We start from the raw sequence: 26,005 nt of genomic DNA, 5'->3' as shown, positions 1-26,005 counted from the left end.
TCTCCTGCCTGCCTGTTATGTCTCTTGTGTCCTCCTTCCTCCCGCACAGCACTCTACCATCTCTGTGTATCTAGAGTAGAGAGAATACATATGCACCAGCAGTAGACACAATTTTCTACACTCTGGGTCCTAGTGGCACCTCCCCCCGCACACACACAATCTGGCACCTGAGGTGGTCACATCAGTTCGCCTCATGGTAAGGCCAGCCCTGAGGAACAGGGTTGGAGGAGGGAGAGAGGAGTCCCCTCGCTCCCATTAGAAAGGGATTTGTGGAGGCAGGACCATTCCTAGGAAGGGAAGGAAGAGAGAAGCTATCTCTTACAGCAGCCAGGAGGTAAGGCGTGGAGAGAGAGAGTCCCATATTGATTGGACAGTATTAGTAATAGCACAGAAGGTGGTGTCCTTGAGCAGGTACGAAGGAAAGCAACCTATTAGAAATACCAGAGGACATGGGGTTATGACAATGAGTGTATTTCTCATCAGGTCACTGCTCTTATCCTAAACTCAGGTGGAAGAAAGAAAATACTTGTTTTTCATATAAGCCTTTAGAGAGCTGGTTTAGTACCTTCGCTAGTTGGTGTCTGGTATTTGTTTCAAGCCCTGAAGTACTTTATTTGGGTGACAAAAATGTTCATGTGCTGAGTGAACTAAACTTTTCAAAAATGTATTTAGAAATTATCAAAATGATCTCCTTTCAAGATTATTGCAGTTCGCTGATAGAGAAGTTGACCAGATCAGTTTGACAGACCGCAGAGTGAAATGGTGGGATTAATACCCAAATATAACACAATTCATCCTAATATCAAAGTGCATTTATGACTAGGTTAAGTCAGCACCTTGTTTACCGTATTACAGTCCTTTCAATTTCATTCATTTTAGCATATTACATCCTTCATTCTTTAAGAAATGCCCATGTTTTATTGAAAAGTTGGAATACTACTTTAGACCTGCGTTTACTTAGAGATCATTATTTGGTGAATGGATGACTCTTATTACTTCCTTAGAATACGTATGAATGCTGTTCTTTCAGAGGCACATCTGAGGATGATATCATTCAGCCTTCATGCTCATCAAGTTTTGGATAATTTTTTCTGTCTGGCCTCTGTGCAAAATGAGATATTTTTATGAGTCATTATTTTCTGAGTCATGAACTATGACCCATATATTTAATGTTTTTGTGACTTTTTAAGGGTCAAAATTATGTCTTCACAGTAGTCTATGAAATGTAAACCAGTTTTAAAACAAACTGCATCATCTTTACAAGTTTTAACATGCGATAAATGTCCAGTAAGATGTATGACAATTTAATTGTAGTTCATTACACATTTTTAATCACGTCTACACACAGCATATTCAGTATTATAAAATCTTCAAGAAGATATACATCATACCTGGTCCAAAACAATGTCCTCATTGATGATTGTTCAGATTCTGACCTGATTTATGCCATGCAGGATGCTACCAGCTTGAATATGCCTTATCTTGTATAGTGCCAATGTGGCTTCCAAGATTAATAAAATTGTTCCAATGGTTCATGTTCTTTTTTGCATCTCTCTGCAGTTCCTATCTATAATGCAGGTTCAGAAATAACTTTCAGCATTTAGAAAACAAATAAAACTAATTGTTTCAAGATTTGTGATGTAGCTTCTGAGAGTTTAATGTAAATTCCGGTCAGACTATCATTTAAATTTGTCACATGAAAAGCAAATTGGAAGAGTAAAATACATGAGACATATATTTGTTTTGTTCTATTCATTGCTTTACTTTCACCCTGTGTGTTTTAATTAACCAAGTATAAAAGTATTGTTGCATTGTGGTCAGATCCACGCGGACACTAGGTACGCATTTTTTTTCTGAATGTGACTTAGGCAGTAAGCAAGCAACCAACCAGATGAGACGATAGTCATGCCCATCTTTTCACCTCTCTATTACCTGGATGTCCTGTTCCCTCCCTCTTCCCCTTTCCCAATAGTTATGGCCTCAACAAACAGAAGAGGAAAGGTAGGAGTTATAGGGGGAGTTTGAGGAAGAGAAGACAATGTAGTAGTAGAGGTAGAGGGTGTCTCTGACCTCCCTTTTTTTCCTCTGATGGGGAAACTCTCCACCTACAGTCTGGATACATTACTTCTATTGTCTCCTTACGTTTTCCCCCTTAGTGCACTCTGTGTCCTCCCACGAAGAAGATTCCCTAAAAGGCCTCTAGGCTTCTTCCTCATCTCCCCTGTTCCTTCCTTCTTTTTTCTTCCCCTCGGGAGAAATATCAGGTGCCTCTCAAACCTCTATTTCATAGATCTGATGCTTCCACTAGGGCCCAAAAATGTGTTCAGACTGATGACTGATCTTTTAGATTTCGACTAACTATCTAAATGAAAAATACATTTTTGACTAATCTCCAAGACAGATAATGATCTGACATTGTATTTTAGCTCTTAAACTCTGTTTTGTGATGGGCACATGTTTTTGCTGTTTTTTCTATAGATCAGTAGCAACTGTTTCTTGAACACAACCAAAGCAGTGCAGATAGCCATTGGGCTTATGACTTGGGTAGAGTGGCTAGTGTCATAGGAAGAGTGGGATAGGATCTTTAGCTTTGGAAGTAAACTGTTGGAGAGACAACAAGCATGAGTGAGTGAGAGATAAGAGGTATGAACAACTTTTTGTGATTGGAAGCTTCCTGCCTGGGTGACAACCAGGGAGACACATACCCAAAGGTCTGAACTGCTCTGGCCACATACGGTGTAACTTCACTTAAAGTTGTCCCGGTTAACGTTGTTTCATTGTTACGTTGCTGATCAATTAGTGAACATACTCGTTTAAAGTTGTGCAATGCTCCCTTACAACGTTGTTTGGCAGCTGCCTGCTTTGTCCACTGCTTGCAGAAAGAGCAGTCTGTTGGAGCTAGCTGGTGGGGGCTTGGAACCAGGGTGGACCAGCAGCCCCCTCCCCCCCTCGTATCAATTGCCAGGCAATTCAGCTGTCCCCCGCTCCATTGCAGTGTGCTGCTCCTGTCCTCTGCCTTGGAGCTGCTCCTGGGAGCCTCCTGCTTTCACCCTCTGACTCCACCACCTCAACCAACCTACACTTTTACATTATTTGTTTAATATCTTTATTAATGATATGGAAGATGGTGTGGACTGCACTCTCAGCAAGTTTGCAAATGACACTAAACTAGGAGGCATGGTAGATACACTAGAGGGTAGGGATCAGATACAGAGGGACCTAGACAAATTAGAGGATTGGGCCAAAAAAAACCTGATGAGGTTCAACAAGGACAAGTGCAGAGTCCTGCACTTAGGATGGAAGACTCCCATGCACTGCTACAGACTAGGGACCGAATGGCTAGGTAGCAGTTCTGCAGAAAAGGACCTAGGGGTCACAGTGGACGAGAAGCTGGATATGAGTCAACAGTGTGCTCTTGTTGCCAAGAAGGCTAATGGCATTTTGGGCTGTATAAGTAGGGGCATTGCCAGTAGATCAAGGAACGTGATCGTTCCCTTTTATTCGACATTGGTGAGGCCTCATCTGGAATACTGTGTCCAGTTTTGGGCCCCACACTACAAGAAGGATGTGGAAAAATTGGAAAGAGTCCAGTGGAGGGCAACAAAAATGATTAGGGGTCTGGAGCACATGACTTATGAGGAGAGGCTGAGGGAACTGGGATTGTTTAGTCTCCAGAAGAGAAGAATGAGGGGGGATTTGATAGCCGCCTTCAACTACCTGAAGGGGGTTCCAAAGAGGATGGAGCTCGGCTGTTCTCAGTGGTGGCAGATGACAGAACAAGGAGCAATGGTCTCAAGTTGCAGTGGGGGAGGTCTAGGTTGGATATTAGGAAACACTATTTCACTAGGAGGGTGGTGAAGCACTGGAATGCCTAGGGAGGTGGTGGAGTCTCCTTCCTTGGAGGTTTTTAAGGCCTGGCTTGACAAAGCCCTGGCTGGGATGATTTAGTTGGGAATTGGTCCTGCTTTGAGCAGGGGGTTGGACTGGATGACCTCCTGAGGTCCCTTCCAACCCTGATATTCTATGATTCTACACAATCATCATTGCTATGTACAATATAAAATTGTTTAAAAAAACATTCCCTGGAACCTAATCCCTGCTATTTACATTAATTCTTATGGGGAAATTGGATTCGCTTAACATCGTTTCGCTTAAAGTAGCATTTTTCAGGAACATAACTACAGTGTTAAGCGAGGAGTTACTGTACCAGAAAACAATTGCCAGGTTAAAAAAAAAGTTCAGATTCTGAACATTTTGATTTTTGCTTTTGTTTTTATCCAGCACAGCTACTACTGTATAGTAGATACTGAAGCAAATGGTGCTTCAGCTTGGCTTTGCTTGTTTTGAACTAGTCACGTTCCTTTTACACTGAAAAGGTCTATACTCTGTGTGTAATAAAATTAACATGATATGGTGGTAGAGTATCCCATAATTTCTTAAGATCAACAAAAAAAATTGTTTTAACTCAGTGTTTGTGGCAATGTATTCATTTGTGCCACTATTTAGAATGTTCTGTACTAGAGTTTTGTAAATTGTACATCGGACAAGGATTTTGGATCCAAACCATTTTTTCTGTGAACATCATGTCTCCAATTAATTCCGCGCAACTGCCATTTTATTCCTAATTTTTATTCCATACATACATTGCTGATAAATTCTCATGCTATTCATTCAGCAGTTGCTCATGCAAAGGTTTATCATGCTTTTAGAAAATCTGTTCACATTTTTTAACTTAACTGCCTCACAAGGGAGCTATAAAAAAGACTTTAATGGTGATGCCTAGTAAGGTGTGTTCATTAACTGTCTGGTATAATTTGGTTGGGGATTTCCATTTCTCAGTTTATAAATTATGATACAGTGTTGAGGGATTTAATATGTGAAAATGAAGTCTTATTACCGTGTTGATTTGATGGCTGATCTTATGGCAGAAATTCTAAAGCCAATGGCTGAGTGCTGTGCAGGAATCTTTGAAGGAGAGAAAAATAACAAACTAGCATATTTTTATAATCATTAACTTGTGCGCAGTGGCAGTATCATAGCCAATGAGGTTAATTCAAGGCGTGATTATTGCTAGTTGAAAACTTTTCCCAATACCCCGCTGTGTTGATTTGAAATATAGTTAACACTGGCAATTTTTGACAGTCTCTCATGTGAGAGGAAAAAAAAAAAACTTGCCAAAGTTGATTTTAAACCCCTTACTTTTAGCTAGAGCTAGTAATATGCCAAATCCTTTAAAAATCCAAATTTTGTGATGGACATTCTGAAACTGAAAAGCATTCCTATTAGCAGAACCACCACATTGACTGCACAGACTTCTAGGGGATAGTATCCTGGTTGTCTCCATTAAGTGACAGAGTTGAATGTTTTACACTGTGAGAAATTTTTAGTCTACTTTTTGGATAAGATTACTCTGCTTAAGACCAGATTGTTGGCCCTTGTGGTCGCATAATTGTGTCTGGGAAGAACAAATGCAACATTTTCTCTGGTTGAGTTTCAGCCAGTTTTACTTAAGGCCTGTCTGCATATGGAAATTTACCAACATAATTATACTTCCATAGTTATACTGGCATAACTCCCCATGTGGACACCCTTATTCCAGCGTAAGTGTGCCTTTGTCTAGTTTAGCTTGTGTCACTTTGAAAGTGGTATAAACTAAACTGGAAAAAGGCATTTATTCTGGAATAAGACTGGGGACTTTGGGCTTGTATACACTTAAAACACTGCAGAGTAGACGCTGCCTATGCCAATGAGAGGGATTCTCCTGTCAGTGTAGGTAATCCACCTCCTTGAAGGTAGCTAGGTCAATGGAAGAATTCTTCCGATGGCCTAGTGCTATCTACACAGGGACTTAGGTTGACTTAATTACACTGCTCAGGTGTGTGGATTTTTTTTTTTTTTTTTTTTAGTATAATGGCTGGTCTATACTAGTATAACTATAGTGAAATAAGTATGCCAGTAAATTTCCCTCTGCAGACAAGCTCTTACTAGATTATGTTGTGTTTGGGAATCTTTTGGGTGCTTTAGCGTTCTCACCAATAGAATTTTCTCTATTCTCTCACCTATTTAATATGTATACATAGGATTTATTGAGAAAATAGGGGTTGCGTGTTGAATAAAATGTCTTTGTAGCCTCCAAAGAAATGAAATCAAATTTGCCTTGGGAATTATCATTGTTTATGGTCTCTGCAAGGTGCCACAATGGATAAAAATAGAGAGCAGGGGAGAGAAAGAAGGCTTACATATAAATATACACTTACTTCTTATTTCAGTGTAATGGGCCATTCCCTTTATACTTTACCCTTTGTCCTCTTATATAGGGATAAAATTTGGTGTTAATAAATCACAGGATCCTAGTAACTGCCATACTAGATCATACCATCAGTTTAGCTAATCAGGTATACTGCTTCCAGGAGTGATTCATGATAATTTATTAAGCTTCATGTTGGCTTTCTTTGTAGTGAGTATTACTGTACGTGTGTGTGATTTGATTAATGACATACTTCTATTAAACAAGGATAATGACTGTAACAAAATCCATGCATAGTTTGTAAACACCTAAAAATAAGCTGACAATTACACACCCTTCCTTTGTGCAATTATTGCTGATTATTTTAACATATGGGATGGGAGGTAATTGGCCAAAAAGTGTTTGTTTTATGTAAGAGTATTGGTGCATGAAAAGAATTCTAAAATGGATGTGATCTACATTAAATTATTAAAATAATAATTATTGGTTACTTTTTATTTTCATCTCTGTTCATGCTGTTTGAATTAAGCTTGTTCTCAATTAAGTGAATTCAATAGCTGAGAATCCCCTCAACACTGTTCAGATCTATGAACCGTGTTGGATCCTCATTTTACATGGATGATGTGGTCCCAAGGACTAAATTTTCCCTTGCACAAAAATACCTTGCATGAGCATGAAGAAGGTCCATAAGTTTCAACATGCAGAGATTGAGGGTTTTTCCTCAGCATTCCATCATCAGGATGAATAGGGCAGATTTTTCCATATTAAACTAATTGCTGGTGCTAGTATATATTAAACCAGTTTCTGGTTCTGAGGATATATCCACCATGCATCAGATGCCTGTAACTCTCTGTCCTGCCACAATAGCAGCTGCAGAGGAGGAGATCCCTGGTGAGCTAATTTTCTTGGAGCAACTTTAATGTTTGGGGTTTGTCTTCACTTGAAATGCTTACAGCGGCACAGCTGCAGCACTGCAGTTCACCACGGTAGCGCTTCAGTATAGAAACTACCTACACTGACAAGAGGGGTCAGGATAGGTAATCCACCTCCCCAGGAGGTGGTAGCTAGGTTGACAGAGAAATTTGTCCATTGACCTAACGCTGCCTACACTGGCTCGGCCTAACCTTTTAGTGCAGACCAGGACTTGATCAGTATCTGTAGTGTCTGGAAGGGAGCAGCCCACAGGAAAGGCAACTCATTGACTACACCCAGTCTGTAATCTTTGCAGAGTCTGATACGATAGAGTACTTACCAAGAGGGTCTTATGAAGGATTTGGGGGCAGAGTGGAAGCATGCTGTGGATTAGGCCTGTCCTGCCAGGCCTAGAAGGTCAGGTGGGGGTGGGGGATATTGTCTACATGTAGGGCTTTGGAGCTGTGCTCCGGCTTCGCTCCAGCTCCAAGCAAAAACCTGCAGCTCCGGAGCTGCTCCACGCTCCAGCTCTCGGTTCCACTCCAAAGCCCTGGATAACATCAGATTTGATTGTCCAACAACAAAAAGTGGTTGTCTAAATTTTCATGCTGTGGGGTCATTCTTCTGTGGAGCAATTCTTTCAGGTAAATTAGAATTCAAAATTGTTGCTGTTGTGATGGTCTAAGGCATTTCTCTGTATTCTGCTTGTTCTGTTTTGGATGTTTGTGAGAGGTTGTTTATTTTTATTCACTTGTTTTTTAGTTTGTCTGATGACTCTCACTTGGATTTATTTTTTTTATTTTGTCCTCTCTTGCCATAAGTCTGAACTGAGAATGTATCTCAAATTCAAGCAAAAATTCTAATTCTAATATCGGTAATGCCGATCTAGTATACATCTATATCTGATCATATGGAATAGCATTAGCCTCATCCTCCACTATTGCTGTCTGTTGCTGCTCTTGAGTGACTATGTCTGTGAAAATTGCTTTGTTCCTATCCGTCTTTTAACATAGGGCTTTTTGTGTGTAATTTTCAGAATTTTTATAAAAGCAAACTGAAACAGTATTTCTATCATGTGGTGGCATATTGACACCCACATGGGTCAGTAGCAGGGTTGGAACATTTAGATCCACCACACTGATATCTGCCACTTGAGCTGACAAAGTAACCAATAACAATAGTAGGTTGTCATCTTCTGCGTGGACCAGCGGGGGATGAGATACACACTTTGCCAGTGGGTTTCACAGATATTTGCTGACAGCAGAAGAATGGTGAGACTCTGAGATCTTAGGTTCAGTTCCAGGCTCTAGTGGGCACAGACAGTTGTACACATTCCCTCTAAGTGTGACCCCTTCTGCCTTGTCCACTACAACTTGTCCCAGTCCTGTCTCTTCTCCACACTTTTTTTTAAATTCCAGTCCCATTCTCCTCATTTAGTCAGACCCAGTCTCCGCTCCTCTGGCTTTTCATCCCAGTCCCATTCTCCTTACCCAGCCAGTCCTATTAACACCACTCTGGATTCCCAATACCAGTTTCCTCCCCTTCCAGCTCCTCATCTTATTTATCTGTCTCCACTCTGGCCTCCAGTTAGATGCCCAGACCTGATACAGCCTGCAGCATCCCAGAGATGCAATTGCAGAGAAAATCTTGCTTAGTCCCAGGCTTGAGCATGTTTATTGTGAATGAAGTCTTCAGGGAATTTAATTGCTAAAATCTAGGTCAAACCTTAATTCAGCTCCCTTCTATGTATGTATTATGATAGCCTCCAAACATATGATGACATGCTAAGTTTTCCACAGGACCCTGCCTCATTCCGGAAATGTTCTGCTCCCAGGCTGGTTGGGCATTTCCTAAACTAAAACCTGATTTTGCAACTTTTAATTAGTGGGTTTTTATTATTTATTATTACACCTCTCTATAACGTGACCCGATATAACACGAATTCGGATATAACATGGTAAAGCAGCACTCCGGTGGCTCAAAGCAAGTTCGCTACAACGCGGTTTCACCTATAATGCGGTAAAAATTTTTTGGCTCCCGAGGACAGTGTTATATCGGGGTAGAGGTGTGTGTGTTTTAGTAATATATATTCACAACTATGTTCAGTTGCAGTCACCACTGCTGAACTAGAAATTGCTGAAAAGACTGTGCTTAACATAAAAAATGTGCCTGTGTCCTCAAACCAAGGATGAGAAGTTAGATGTTACAGTCCTGCATGAAGTTACAGCCCCATTACTTAGTGAGGAGTTATAAATAAGACAATTTGAGGGAGGAGATGGAAAGGAGTGAGGAAAAAGAAAGTGAAAGGACAGGAAATCAGTGTATCTCTTGTCCTGCTATGCTGGAAGGAGGATAGGAGCCACAGGATGAGGTATAATTAAAGGTCACAACCTTATTCCTAAATGTCTGGGAGTACCTGGCAGATACAATTGTACAGTGCAGATAATATATAATATTGGCCAAAAACATATCGGCTCCCAAGTCTGACAAGTGGACTGCCCCGGATGAGAACTTACAAGCCCCCCTGTGCCATCTATGAATTTGGCCACCTCCCTATTCACATACCTCCTAGTTTTGTCGACCCATGGGTGATCAGCTGGTTTGCATGGATAGAAGATTGAACTGACATTGCCTGAAATTAATGTGGCTGTTCTTGTTTAATAATTTTAGCATATATAGTGTTAGCTTACCTTTAGAAAACATCCTTGTATGTGTACTTTCAGAAGAGTTGATAACAATACACCATCCTTCCTGTCATCGAGGCTCATAACTTGGTTGTCAACTTTGTCTCATTCCCCACAGGCATTGAGACCTTTTTCTAGTCCTTTGTGCCATGATCCTGCAAAGACTATAGCACGTACATAACACTGCTTTACAGCCAAAATGCTTCTGAAATAAATGTAGTCAAACTTTACTAATTCTGGGTCACTCAGAACGAAAATGAGCTTAAAATTGTTGATTGGCTCTAGTTTTCAAGATATGCTATTGGGTCAGTATATACGACCCTTGACTTGGGAATGGCGGAGGATAAGTGAGTTATAAAGGGAAGGGATCTCAATTTAAACCAGAAATGACTAAAATACATCTTTGACTGGATCTATGACTAAATCTATGACTGGGTTTGACAGTACTTGCTTTTTAGGCAAAACAATGAATGATGCAATCTGAAGCTGGTATTGCGTCATACATGATATGAATTGCATCATGTTATTCCTAGAAGTCATGGATGATGCAATCATAACGAAGCTTACATCACTCTGCTGAACAAATTGCCCTATATCAGCTATAGAATTCATATAGTGTCGTGCTCTCTTATTTGTCAGTGTTTGATTTTGCAAAAGGACGCATTTCTGTTTAGCCAAAGTGAGCAGAGATGCCTCTTACTTGTGTGAACAGTGCAGATAACTTCTGCTATGTTTGTGGTGAAGTGACTTTTGCATCACAAAAGCACAGTATAACCACTATGGTTAAGAAAGCCTATCACCTTTATTTTGGTTGCAAAATTGGAGATCAGGACAAGAGGTGGGTCCCACACATATGCTGCAACAAATCTTTGCCAGTGAACAAAGAACAGGAAAAGGAAATCTATGCCTTTTGCAGTGCCAATGATTTGGAGAGAGCCAACAGATCATACTGGCAATTGTTACTTCTGCATGGTGCCTCCAGTTGGGAAAGGTGTGTCAAAGAAGAAAAAGTGGACTGTGCATTATCCAAACATTCCATCAGCTATACACCCAGTACCCCACGGAGAAGGACTGCCGGTTCCTGATGCACCAGAATCATTCTCACTTGAGTCAGACGAGGAAGAGGATGAAACTTCTGATCCTGAACCATCAATGTCACAGGACCCACATTTTCTCCCATCCTCCTCCTCTGAACCACACCTCATAACACAAGGTGAACTGAATGACCTTGTCAGGGATTTGGAACTACTCAAGAGTAAGGCAGAGCTGTTGGGCTCCAGACTACAGCAGTGGAATCTCCTGGCAGGTGATGTTAGGGTTTCCATGTTCCGTGACCGTCAAAAGGATCTTGTCCCATTCTTCGTCATGGAAGGTGATCTTGTAGCCTGCAACAACATCGATGGTGTGATGGCAGCCCTCAACATCGTTCGCGATCCAGATGAGTGGAGACTGTTCATTGATTCATCGAAGACGAGTCTTAAAGCTGTTTTACTGCATAATGGCAATGTTTTGCCATCAATTCCTGTTGGTCATGCAGTCCATATGAAGGAAACCTATGACAACATGAAACAACTTTCGATTTGAAGGTTGTTGCTCTCTTGCTTGGTCTGCAGACTGGATACACGAAGTACTGCTGTTTTCTCTGCGAATGGGATAGTCATGCAAGAGATTCCCACTACATCAAGAAAGATTAGCCACTCCGACAGTCATTGGAGCCTGGGAGGAAAAGTGTTCAGCATCCACCACTTGTTGAATCAAGGAAGATTTTGTTACCACCCTTACACATCAGGCTGGGTCTGATGAAGAGCTTTGTCAAGGCCATTGACAAAACACAAGCAGCTTTCAAGTACCTCCGTGGAAAATTTCCAAGGTTAAGTGAAGCTAAGATAAAGGAAGGTGTCTTTGTTGGTCCTCAGAGTCATGAACTTCTTCAAGGTGATGCATTTGACCATGCACTGCACGGCAAGGAAAAGACGGCATGGAAAGTCTTCCAATTAGTGGCAATAAATTTTCTCGGAAACAACAAGGCAGACAACTACATGTTGTTGGTGGAAAACCTCCTCAAGGCATACAAAAGCCTTGGTTGCAACATGTCACTAAAGATACATTTTTTGCACTCTCATCTAGATTTTTTTTCCACCGAACTGCGGAGCAGTGAGCGACGAGCACGGCGAGCGATTTCACCAGGACATTGCAACAATGGAGAAACGCTATCAGGGCAAATGGAGCCCATCAATGTTTGCAGACTATTGCTGGACAGTGCCAAGAGATGCTCCATTTAATGAATACAAGAGACAAGCGAAGAAGCGCCAAGTAGACACTGAATAGGACTAAACTATGTACATAATAGTTTTTTGCCTTTTGTTTCATAATAAATTTTATGTATATAACCTTTTTGCTGATTTTTAAAGTGTTACATAAACAGGACAGGTGAAATATTATCATGTAAAGCAACCATAAACACATGAGAAGACCTAGGTTTACAATTTATGATTACAACTCTACTATCTACACAATATACATAGACATAAAATGTAAAAACTTAAATATCTTAGAAACAGTAGCCAATCAGTTGTTTTAATTGTCATATTTGAATTCAGCACATCAAAATACTAAATAATAAATAGCACATTTTATCTCTGAAGCAGACGACTTCTCAAAAATTGTAGATCAGTGTAATTTTACAAACATGACTAGTCCCATAGACTTCAATGGGATTACTCTTACATGTAACATTATGCACATGCTTAATTCTTTGCAGGATGGAGGCCCTATTGGATAAAGTTCCTAATCCATTTGCCCCAGCAGTGTTAACAGCCTTGACGCTACCTTTATCTTATTTTTTTTTTATTTTTTTTATATTAACAGCTCCACTCTTTTTAATGAGAGAGGGAGACCCTTTTGCATAGAATGCCTGCCCTACCTCATTTAAATCCCCATAATAACTCAATCAGGAGCATCAAATGTTGCATGTCTTTATCTTTCAGTTTTTATATTCATTTAATAACTTCAAAACATTAACTGAGCTCATTTAATTGACTCTATTAAATAGAAAAGTTACATTTAACTTGCCCAAGATTACACATTAAGTGGTAGACCTGTGATTTGAAACTAAGTCTTCTGACTGCTAGTCTCGTGCTCAATTTACTAGTTGTCCCTGCAGTAAAAAATTATTTGCAAAAAACCCCGACATGGTCTGTCTTCTGATTCTGTGAGGGAAGTCAGTTATCACAAACTCATCAAATCACTAGAAGTAATATTTCTTAGTTAATTTCCATTTCAGAGCAAGTAGGGAGTCAGAACATATTGGGCCATCTTCTTTTCTCTTTGGTCTAATATTTTTTTTGGTTCTAAAAAACTAGTGACTATGAAATTAATATCAAATTTTACGGTGATAGAATAGCAGATATTTTAAAAAATAAAAATATTTTTAAAGGATCCAGGAAACTTTCCCCATTAGATTATAAGGACTTTAAGATTGATTTTTGACCTTCAAACATTGACTGTGTTCCTCTTAATTGCTTATGGAATCTGCACTGCAGTATAAGTAAAGAGCACATTAGAGATCTTCTCACTAATTTGAATGAACTGAAATCAGCGGGGCCTGATACTTTTCACCCAAGGGTACTGAAAGAATTAGCCACTCAGAGCCACTTGCAATATACCTGCACACTTAAGAATAACAGGAGAGGTCCTGGAAGACTGGAGAAGAGCTAACATAGTGCCCATCTTTAAAAAGGGTAAAAAGAGGAGCTGTGGAACTATAGACCAGCCAGCCTGACTTGGATACCTGGGAACAGGAGCGGCAGAGCCTCCCCAAAAGTTGGGGGGCCAGGGGCCCTACCCCTGCCCCTCCTCTTCCCCCTGAAGCCCCGGCCAAGCCCCCTGCCCATGTCCTTGCCCCTCAGCCCCCCCTGCCAGGGAAGGTGGAGGGATCCCCATAGCTGCCCATGCAGCTCTTACCATAGCCGGGCTGTGGCTCCGAGGTCCTGCCCCTCGGCTGGAGCCAATTCAGGGGAAGAGCTACGTGGGCAGCTGTGGGCAGCCGGTGCAGACCCTCCATCTCCATCTGCCCTGGGGGCAGGGGGTGGGGAAGAGGGCAGGGTCTGCCATGGCAAAAAGTGGATGGGCCAGGTCTGTCCACTTTCAAAAAGTGGGAGGCCATGACCCCCTGACCTCTCCTTCCCCCCCTGTTCCGGCACCACTATCTGGGAAGACATGATAGTGGTCTTCAAATACTGGAAAGACTACCATAAAAAAGATGGAGAAAAGTTGTGCTCTCTTGCCATAGAGGGCAGGACAAGAGACAATGTGTTCAAATCACGGCATAGCAGATTTAGATTAAATCTCAGGAAAAACTTCCTAACTGTAGGAACAGTAGGACAATGGAACAGACAGCCTAGGGAGGTTTTGGAGGCTCTTCCACTGGAAGTTTTCAAAAGGAAGCTGAATAGCCATTTCTTTTGGATTGTTTAGATGTGACTAAGGCTGCGAGTCTGTCACAGAGGTCATGGATTCTGTTACTTTCCATGAAATCAGTAACTTCTGCAGTGGCCAATAACAGCAGTTTGGGTGTGTGGGAGGGGGCTAGGGGTTGAGGGGCGTGGGGGGTGTTTACTTTGGGGTGGTGGGCTCCCACTGGCCTGGCCCTGTGGCTCCTAAGCAGCAGAGGGCCCCGCCCCTGCAGCTCCCATTGGTTGCGGTTCCCGGCCAATGGGAGCTGAGGCAGCTGGCGCTTGTGCCCCTCTACTGCCATGGAGCTGGATAGGGAACCCCTCCCCGCCCTGCCAACCCTCCCCCTGGCCACACCAGCGGGAGTCGCGGACTGCATGCCATGGCCCAGCCCTCCCCCCCCCCAGCACCAGCGGGGTCCCAGGCCACCTCTCCCAGCACCCACAACGCCTCTGGACCGCGCCCTCCCCCCCTCCCAGCACCCGCTGTCCCCGCCCAAGTTTTAGTCACAGGTATTTTTAGTAAAGGTCAAGGACAGGTCACGGGCCATGAATTTTTGTTTACTGCCGGTGATCTGTCCATGACTTTTACTAAAAATACTTGTGACTAAAACATAGTCTTACACACGACAAATCCTGCATCTTGGCAGGGGTTAGAGTAGATGACCCTTGAGATCCTGTCTAGCCCCATGAATCTATAAAGATATTTTAAGTGTTCAAAATACCATATTTTAATGTAAAATGTTCACATTTCTGTTGTCTATTTTGTTTCCATCCTGTAGGTGTGCATGTTTAATATTAAAACTGAACTCCACACATTATAGTTTATTAACCTTACTTTTTATTACTGGTCCAGTCCTGCCCCTGAAACTCCTGGAACTTAAACATCTGGTATATGTCCTTCATTGTCTACATTCTCTCAGGATATTCTTTCAAAATGCTTCATTAAATGAAATATCAATTACAGGCATTTAGATTCAGCAAATGTAATTATCAAGAACAATACACAGAGGTTAACTAAGAAATTAGTGGCAGTTGATGGTAGATGTTTAAATGACGAATCAACATCCTACTTATTTTAACTCTTCCTGCTGTTAAGATTTCTATCAGTGTCAGAAACACAGAAAAAAGTCTGGGTGGCTTTCTAGTTCCTCTTACTAGGAGAGAACCCCAAGGAGTGTTAAACCCTGTCACTACCTGTGTACTGTACAAAGAAAATTGTTGATAGTTTGCTGTAGTTACTTGCTAAGTATAGGGGATAGTTGTCCATGTGTGGTCAAACTTCATCTGTTACATGTTTCATAAAATATTGTCTACATCTCATAGATCAGTGTTTTTCAAATGTGGGTCATGAGCCAGTACTGGGTCGTGGCATGTAAGGCACTGGGTCGCCTTGCTCTGGTCAGCACTGCCAACTGGGACATTAGAAGTCCTGTTGGCGGTAATGCCCAGCTAAGGCAGCCTAGTGCCTACCTTTTCCGACACCGCGCTGTGCCCCGGAAGCGGCCAGCAGCGGGTCTGATTTTTCTAGGCGGGGGTGCTGTGGGGCTCCACATGCTGCCCCCGCCCCAAGCTCTGCTCTCCTATTGGCCAGTTTCTGTCCAATGGGAGCTGGGTGGGGGGGGGCAGTGCCTGCGGACGAAAGTCGTGCAAAGCCACTTGTGTGCCTCCGCCTAGGAGCCAGACCTGTTGCTGGCCACTTCGAGGCGCAGCGTGGTCCGCTGTACCAGGACAGGCGGGAAGCCTGCCCCTGCACCCCGACTGCACCGCTGACTGGGAGCCGCCGGAGGAAAGTCCACGCCCCAATGCCCTGCTCTAGCCCTGAGCCTCCCAACACCTGGAACCCCTTCCTGCACTGCAAACCCCCTCATCCCCGGCCCCACCCCAGAGCCTGCACCCAGAGCCCTGACTCCCTACGGCACCCCAATCTCCTGCCCCAGCCCTGAGCCCCCCCCAAACTCAGAGCTCCTCCTGCACTCCAAACTCCTCATCCCCAGCGCCGTTGAGTCGCGGGCATCAACAATTTTCTTCAACTGGGTCCCCAGGAAAAAAGTTTGAAAACCACTGTCATAGATGATTCCATAATATTTACTTTCAGATAATATTTTTGAACATTATTTAGTGCACACTGTATATAGCATTTTTCCTTTCAAAATTACTTTAAAAACCAATGCTCTGGGAAGTAGGTAAGCAACTCTTCTTCTTAATCCATAGGTGCATGCAAACTGCCTTTCTGAAATCATTCCTAGATACTCTGGTACAGAGGAAACATCATTCCCTGGGCAAGAGGAAAAGTTAGGTGGCTATGTACCTTTTGAGGTGGTGTGGAACCACCTGTGCCACATGTACAACAGGAATGGGCCCTATTTGAATAATTTCCGTAAGGATTTAGGAGTATTTAGGATCAAGAGTTTCTAGGAGAAATTAACGAAAAGTCTTGTTTTTATAGAAAATATGGAACATTCAGTTATTTTCGCTGGGGAAAGGCAGCAGCTTTATTAGGAGACAAGACTGAAATGAGGTAATGAAAATACTTATTGATTTACAATCCTTAAATCCAGACAAGTGTCATTATCCAGATCAAGGATGAAAATTTTGCTTCTGTAAAGCCACGCATTTCCCATCCTCATTGAGCATTGGAGGAAATCAGACTGGGTAAAATGTCTTCTTAGAACCCTGGGTATGATGGTTACCTTTTAAAGAAACTAACCCAAGTATCAGAGCATGCTGACTTTTATGGCCTCTGTAATTAAGTACATTAGTATTTAATATGGCCTAATAATGGCAACACTTAAAAGTACAGAGAACAGGAACTTTGCATATAAGATAAAAATTGTATTTTGTTTGCCTGCCTTCTCATTTTGAATGTGCTTCGTGCTACAGAATGGGGAACAGTATCTTGGAAAGTCATGACTGAAAAAGATTTAGGAGTCATAGTGAACAACTCAGCATGAACTTCCAATGTGCTGCTGTGGATGTATGAAGAGCGGAGTAGTGAGTAGGAACAGGGAAGTGATTTTACCTCTGTCTGGCACTGATAAGACTGATACTGGAATACTGTGTCCAGTTCTGGTGCGTGCATTTTTAAAAGGCTGTTGGAAAAATTAGAGAGACTACCAGAACTCATCCCAAAAATCAAGAGGTGACTTGATGTCCGTGTATAACTATCTTCATGGGAAGAAAATACCAGCTACTAAAAGGTCTCTTAAATATAGTAGAGAAAGGTGCATAACAAAACAAATGGCCGGATGCTAAAGCCAGATACATTCAAATTACAAATACGGTATACATTTTTAATAATGAGGGTGATTGTTTCAGTGGTTAATCTGCCAAGGAAAATGGTGGATTCTCCATCTCTTGAAGTCTTCAACTTAAGACTGGATGCCTTTCAGAAGATGTGTGTAGTAGGAAGAGAGTCTGAGACATAAGCCCTTGTATTAAAAGCCTGGTATGAGGCAGGACCTGCTCACAGAATCTGGCAAGAACAGGGCTAATATTGCAAAAATACACATTCCTAAAAAGTGCTAGTTACAGAGTACTCATGCAAACACATCCCAATATCAAGTGGGTACCAGAACATTACAATATCAAGGATGGTACAAAAACATTCCCTAAGGATAACAGGAACACCCTAACCCTTCCTAAATGATAAGGTCAGAATAACAGTACATAATAGAGATGTTTTGATCAAACCAACATGTACAAGGTAATGAGTAATAACTAGCCAAGTCAAGGGGCAGTAATTACAGTAACTATGCCAGAGGGGCAGTACTAACTTGTTTGTATCAGGGTATAAAGATATATCTCAGAGAGAGGATCTTTGCCCAGCCTAGGGAGGAATGGAAAGTCCCACCATTCACTGAGCTGGTCCATTGTTGTGGGCATACATGTATTAGTGGTCTGGTAGAGTCTGCGGGATACTAGTACCGTGTTTTGTTGACATTAAACATGGCTTGGATGCCTTCGTCCCTTAACAGATCTTGTGGGTCATTGGGTGGTTCACTCAAGTAATGCCATGCCAGCTGTCTGCGCAGGGCTGGGGTGGCACACAGAGGGAACACACACACCCAGCCAGACATCTATCAACATCTAACCACAATGTGCTGTAGTCAAACACAAGTTATTAGGCTCAGTACAAGGGTATCTGAGTGAAATCCTATGACCTGTGGTGTGCAGGATGTCAGACTAGATGATATAATTATCCTTTATGGACTTGGAATATATAACTCTAACTTAGTTACTATTTTAAAGCTTTTCTCTGTAAATGTAAGGGTTAGAAACATACATTGTTCTCCTTTTTTAAAAAGGAAAGCTGAGATTCTTACAAAATCAGTTGTCTCCAGGAGCTGGGGCTTTAAGTAAAATAACTACTTGAGACTTGAGATAAAATCGCAAGAGTTGGCAACATTAATAACAGTAAAATGAGTCGTTCAGTCATTTTTGCAGCGAAGTCCAGAATACAAGAGCATAAAAGACATAGTATACTATACTTTCGTTTTTAAAATTATAAAAGTAAGATGTTTTCTGAATCTAAATGTTCTTCTCAAATTCAGAACAATCCAGAATATAATTTGTATATTAAAAATACATCATCCATTATTTTTGTGATTTGTTCTAACCGTATTAAGACACACAAAGACACACACAACTCTGAAAAATATAGCTTTTTAGTCAGCTAGGGCCAAATTTTCTTCTCCCTCAGTTGTACATCCAGATTAATTCCATTGAAGTCAATAGTCACTTCATATTTACATTAGAGTGAAAACAGAATTTGGTCCTTAATGTCTACATATAGGTTTCACACTCTGTTAACTTAGAGTGTTGAATGTGTAGCAGACACTCACAACACATATCAGAAAGGAAGCTGTTGCTCTTTATTTTAGGGTAGGGATCAAGGGCCTGATCCTGCTGGAACAGGGAATGGGTCTAAATATAGTAAACCCAGTTGGGGTTGCAAGCTTGGGTTTCCAATTAAAGTTTTGAAACTGGTTTGCCCATCTTTAAGGTTACCAGGCACTCCAGTAGCATAGGAGCACTCAATTAACCATGATGGGCACTGTATAAAAAACACAGATAAAGTTCATTTTACCTTGTCACATAGATTAAAAATTTCCAGATGTGTACACATTTGCACATAATGCAGACATATAAGGCTAGGAATATCCCTAAATTGTATCAGCTTTTTCCTCTGTAGGTCAGGAACAGACCCCTGGTGGCAGAAAGTCTAGGATAGATTCAGTGTTAAGTTTCTCAGGAGAGACAGAACAGAAGATTCAGCCTGTGGAAAGGTGACTTTAAACTATTGTACTGTGCCTGCTTTGGATGTTTTGACCTACAGCATAAGTTAGAGCACCAGAATAGCTGAAGCTGTTATGGCCACTGCTCCTCCCATCTTTGGCATGCGCCTAAACTGTGAGGGGTGGTGGGGGAGAGAGGGAGGGAAGGAACGTGCAGAGGTGCAGGCATCAGCCCTATCTGCTGCTAGGCCAGGAGAATTCTCCCTAGCGCCATTGTGGCTCCTTTATGGTACCTATACCCCACTGGAGCAGCCTATAGAAGAGGCCAGAGCAGGGCCCAGAATCTACCCTTCCAGATGGAGGGGGTTGCAGCAGCCACGACTTCCTCTGCAAAGGATATTCACTTAGAGACCGAGAAGTTGGCATTGCTGGCCAGGAGAAAACATGAGCAGACTGCTGTGATTCAGCACAAACTTTTTTTTATTCAATTAATTCAATTTAAATATTTTTCTTTTGTTTAGTTATTTTGTGTGCATGCAGCACTGTTAATGACCACAGAAATTTGGCTCACAAAAACATTTTTTATTTGCCTGAGTAGTAATCAACAAGATGTCAATGTTCCTTACACTTTTTTGTAAAAATATATAAACTGTACAGTATTTTTATGTGCAGAATATTTTGAATTATGAAATTGTAATAGAGACATCATAAAAAACATTTATGGTTTAATGTATAGCCATATATCTTATAGGCTAAAATAGAGTAATATTGTCTTCACTTTGTAGATATTTTTGACCTTTAAATTAATATTTAGGTTAAAAATTTCAGAATGGCCTAGGTGTCTTGGGATCCTAAATCCTCACTGACTTTCCCTTCTGAAAATTTGATTCCTAATTCTTTAATAATATGTACCAGCCAGCTGCAGCTGGATTAATATTGCATAAGCAAATTTAAATACTTTACAAATTAGTGTCCATTTAGAATAGTACTTGACTGCCTGGGCATGACTTCAGTGTAATACCGTGTTAATAAATGAATATATGTTTGAATGTGTAGCCATAGATTGACAAATGAAAAGAGCAAAAATACTTGGTAATGTACAGTTAGAAAAATTGAGGAAAAGGGAGTTTATCTTGAGCTGTTTGGAGCTATAGACTCAAATGGGATTCACAGACTCAAAGGAAAGAACATAGAAATATGTGGTTTGAATCTATGATTCTGATCATGTAAGGAAGGGTATTTTCAAGACCTCAGAAATTCGTACATTGGCCTATTCTGTATATATGAAAAATTGGTTTTAAACAGAAACCACAATGCATCTTGAACTATGGAGTTGCTTCCTGTCCTCTGTAATTAACCAATTCTGTAAATTTTGGGAAAGTTCAATACAGCTGCCTGGACAAGGATCACAATGTGGAAATCAGCTGGTGTCTTAAGGCACTTAGATGCCATGATCATGGGTGCCATATGAGGACCTAGATCAGGGATCAGCAACCTTTGGCACGCAGCTCGCCAGGGTAAGCACATTGGCGGGCCGGGCCAGTTTGTTTACCTGGCGCGTCCGCAGGTTCAGCCGATCGCAGCTCCCACTGGCTGCGGTTCGCCGCTCCAGGCCAATGGGGGCTGCGGGAAGCAGCGGCCAGCACGTCCCTTGGCCCGCGCCACTTCCCGCAGCCCCCATTGACCTGGAGCGGCGAACCGTGATCAGTGGGAGCTGTGACTGGCCGAACCTGCGGATGCGGCAGGTAAACAAACCGGCTGGGCCCACCAGGGTGCTTACCCTGGTGAGCCGCATGCCAAAGGTTGCCGATCCCTGACCTAGAAGATAAACTGAAGAAATATGCTCATATGCCCTGATCCTGCAATTGCCAATGAAAGTCACAAATCTGTGAATATAAGACCACTAATGGTGCCATATAAGGCCACTAATGTATAAGCATGCAGGTTTGAATGTTTTGGCTTTGGGTCACAGCTAATGTATACTTTCAGAATTACAGTAAAAAGGTTTATGTAAATACGCAGTATGTCTAAATGTACATCTTTTGATCTCTATATGTTGGATAACATAGCGATTGTTGAAGTTAGTGGAAACCTACCGTTGACTTCAATGGGCTTTGTGTTAGCTGCTGTGTGCGTATGTAACTCTGATTAACTTTAATGGGAGATGCATATGTTCTTCAAGAGAATATAAAAATCACAAATTAAAATTAAAAATTTCTGCCAGCAAATTCTTTTATCATGACATCTGAGAGAAAATAAAAGATTAAAACACAATAAAATTGCTAGAGATTGCACACATACACAGAGAGATGTGACCATGAAGGTTTGGGGAGAGAGGGGGATTTGTTTGTTTTAGCAGCCAATGTAATGTCTGCCTACAAGGGATGCCAAAACATAGAGATGGAGATCCATCTTCCTAATGTCTTAGGAAATCTCTGGAAAGTGGAGAGTGTGTAAAATTCAGGGAACATGATAAAACCTTTGTTCCCCTAATATCCCAGTACGCAGGTCATTCGGACAAACTGATTTGTATATGTTCAACTTTACAAAGCTGATTTTGTTACAGAATCTGCCTTCTTTATTCAACTCCAAATTGTTTTCCGTACTTTTCTTATTGAAGATAGGTTTTTAAAAGATGTTCAATATTGTGGCCTTTTTTTTCAGTCATGACTTTAATCTGCTTTCTCATTCATTAATGGACCTACTTTCTGTCCAATACAACTTTTTCTCTTGATATACTTCATTTGTAAAAGCTCCTCTTAACTCCATTGGTTAGCCAAAAAGCAAAATAATGTTACCTTAATCTTATCCCTGCAAACCTTGAGTATTGCCATCCACAAGTGTTCAAAAATCATGAGCCAGGCCCAAAAAATCATGATTGGTGTGAAAATGAGATTTTAAAATAATAAATGTTGAGTTCTTTTTATTTGCCTTATGTTATTGGAGCCTTTAGGGTTCAAGTTATCAAGTTTTTTCTCTGCGACCATGAGGGTTAGAAACTTACTTTTTTGTTTAGTGAAAGCTGAAATTCTCATGTAATAACAAGACCCTAAAAATTGGAGCATCCTACTATCACAAAACTTGCAATAAAATGGGGAGAATTGGATACACTGATTATGATTCTGAGTGTTCTTGCTTGCTCTTCTCTCTCTTTTTACATTTCTGGTATAGATTTTCTTGTATCCTCAGATCTTTGAGCACCCCTTTGTGAAGCCACATTGAGTCAGTCTATTTTGTCTCATCTTATCTACATACAGTAGAACCTCCGAGTTATGGACACCTCGGGAATGGAGGTTATCCGTATCTCTGAAATGTTCCGTAACTCTGAACAAGAGGTTATGGACTTCAGCCGTGGGGGGAGGGGTGTTTGCAGCTTCTGGGGGTGGGGGGGTTCAGGGCGTGGGGCTCAGGGCTTCTGCCCCTCGGGAGCACCTGGGCTCAGGGCTTTAGATCTGGGGAAGCGCTGGGGCTCAGGGTTTCAGCTCTGCTCCTGGTTTCAGCCTCGCAGGGGGCACCGGGGGCTCGGGAATGGGGCCATGGGGCTAAAGCCCTGAGACCCGGTGCTTCTGAGAGTCAGAAGCCCCAAGGGCAGCCCCACCCCACTGTGGCTGAAGCCCTAAGTTTCAGGGCTAAAGCCTTGAGGCAGTACAATATTTGCTATGGGGGGCTATGTGTTTTTTGTGTGTGTGTGCGTGCTCTGCTGTCTAATTGAATACAGGCGAGTCTCATCTTACACGCATTTAACATGCGTGAATTCAGCTTTGCGCAGACGGCAAAAACAAAAAACAAAAAAGAGAAAAATAACAATTTAAATACTGTACTTGTAGTACGGGCGATTCCGCCCGCCATTACACTCAATGTAATTTTGACTATACTCGATTTTCGCTTTACGCGCTGACAGTGGAACGTAACCCCAGCGTAAGATGAGACTTGCCTGTACTTCCAGTTCCACAGGGTGTCTGGTTGGCCAGTAAGTCTGTAACTCTGTCTGTATCTTTCAGGTTCTACTGTACTTATTTATATGGCTCCCATCACCATAGTATCTGAGTGCTTTGTTGTTTTGCATTTGTCTTTTTCAGATTAACTGTATTTTGTATCTAATGTGCTGTGCAGATGCATTTTACATGTTTTCAAACATTCTGACAACTTTACATCTTCTAAAGAATTTTTGTACTATGCTCATATAAAGATTATTCATTAAAGGCTTGATCAAACTTCTGAGCTAGGTGCTGAGCATTTTCAACTCTTACAGACATCAGTGGAACTTGAACCTAGGGGGACACCAAGAGCCCTCAAGTTCTAGATTTGTACTGAAACAGTGAAAACATGTGAAAATATTTTTCATGCATTTTCTGGAGTTTTACACCAATACAAACAAATGTGTAAGCTTTTTAAAATAATTCATACTAAGGATATCCCTAGAAGCAAAAGTATTTCCACAGAATTTGATGTGCTGATCTGACTTGTGGAGGAGTATTAAAACGGCATCAAGGTTTTCAGCTTAATGGAATGATATTAGCTAAAGTCTAAAAGTCATCACTTATGCCAAGCAAATGGCAGCAAAGAGGTGGCATAAATCATACTCTGTTTGACTCAAATTTGTTTTCTTGGTAATAGAGATTTCCTTGCTTGCGGTCAAAATTATTGAGTTATGTCTTTATTTGAGTGCAATAAAAAAAAAGATGAATACATGTCAGTCAGCAGGTTATGGATATAGATCTTTAAAGAGAAATATTTTCAGTGTGGAAAACTTTTTATTTTGGCAAATGTTTAAAGCTTCTCACTGTGTGTGTTTTATTCAGCACACACAGTATCAGAAAGCGCAGTAACTGCCAAGAACTAATAAGTCTAACCCTTTTAAAATTTGTATTTTTGTTATATGATTGCAAGATCCCTGTTACATTATCAGAGTTGTGTAAATGTTGACTATTAAAATGAAAAAATATTATTTATATGTGTATTACAGTAGAGCTTAGAGACCCCAATAGAGATTGTGCTACACACTGTACCAACATATAGTAAGAAACAGTCCCTGCCCCAAAGGGTTTACAGTCTAAATAGATCAGATAGACAAAGGTTGGGGGTAAAACAGAGACAGAGAGGCAATGTGTGAGTTTCTCAAGATCACGCAGCAGTTCAGTTTCAGAGCTGAGAATGGAATCCAAGTCTCCTGAGTCCTCTCCAGTACATTATCCACCGAACTAGTATCTCTTAAACAAAATAATGTATATTCTATAAAAAGATTATGTAAATAGGATTCAAATAAGCTTATTGATTATTATTATTATTTTGGGTACTGGCTAAAGCCCCAAAACTGCACACTTAGATGGTTGCTTATTTTTACACACTGAGTATTCCCTTAAAAATACCTCTCGAGATGTACCACCGCCTGGAAAGGCTCACATATACTAGATGTGGATTGTCTAGAGACCAACGGAAAAAGAAAGGACATTTTGGGTAAGTAGCCTGAGTTTAAACTGATTCGGGGCCAGCTTTCTGGTCTAGAATGGATATGACCTTCTGTCCAAGGCAGGGTTTCAATCCTTCCTGGGAAGGATTGGAAGGACTTCAACCTGTTGAGGCCTTGTAAAGCTGATGGGTGACTTTTGGTAAGCTTTTAGCACTCACAATAGGACCTTTTTATTGTGTTTTATATCAGGGGGTAGCCCTGTTAGTCTGTATCTACAAAAACAACAAGGAGTCTGGTGGCACCTTAAAGACTAACAGATTTATTTGGGCATAAGCTTTTGTGAGTAAAAACCTCACTTCTTCGGATGCATAGAGTGAAAGTTACAGATGCAGGCATTATATACTGACAAAAGAATAAATGGACACAAATCAGACATCAGGAATGGTAACATACACAAGCCAGTAAGTGAACACTTCAATCTCCCTGGTCATTCTATTACAGATTTAAAAGTCACTATCATTGAACAAAAAAACTTCAGAAACAGACTTCAAAGAGAAACAGCAGAACTAAAATTCATTTGCAAATTCAACACCATTAATCTGGGTTTGAATAGGGACTGGGAGTGGCTGGCTCACTACAGAAGCAGCTTTTCTTCTCCTGGAATTGACACCTCCTCATCTATTATTGGGAGTGGACTACATCCACCCTGATTGAATTGGCCCTGTCAACACTGGTTCTCCACTTGTGAAGTAACTCCCTGCTCTCCATGTGTCAGTATATAATGCCTGCATCTGTAACTTTCACTCTATGCATCCGAAGAAGTGAGGTTTTTACTCACGAAAGCTTATGCCCAAATAAATCTGTTAGTCTTTAAGGTGCCACCAGACTCCTTGTTGTTTTTGTGTTTTATATGTTTTCTCTGCAATGCTTTCACCTTAAGAGTAAATGTGCTTGCTTATAAAGAGCTGTGTGGTAACTGCTGGCAATTACACTATTCATAAATAAGGCTAAGATTTTGTCATGGTTATTTTTAGTAAAAGTCACAGACAGGTCACGGGCACTAA

At 41.3% G+C, this 26,005-nt stretch overlaps 1 protein-coding gene and 1 non-coding gene across 4 annotated transcripts in view; both read left to right on the top strand.

Moving 5' to 3' along the window:
• The window catches only part of VEGFC (vascular endothelial growth factor C), a 143,072-nt gene that overhangs the window by 27,082 nt on the left and 89,985 nt on the right, over positions 1-26,005 (top strand). The window lies entirely within an intron of this gene.
• LOC112058915 (U4 spliceosomal RNA) lies at positions 5,014-5,154 on the top strand. The gene has a single exon (XR_002888084.2). It is a non-coding gene; the product is annotated as a U4 spliceosomal RNA (small nuclear RNA).

The sequence above is a fragment of the Chrysemys picta genome, chromosome 5, assembly GCF_011386835.1.
Source record: "Chrysemys picta bellii isolate R12L10 chromosome 5, ASM1138683v2, whole genome shotgun sequence".
NCBI lineage: Eukaryota > Metazoa > Chordata > Testudines > Emydidae > Chrysemys > Chrysemys picta.
The sequence above is the reverse complement of the archived record's forward strand: the minus strand, read 5'-3'. Positions and strand labels throughout refer to the sequence as shown.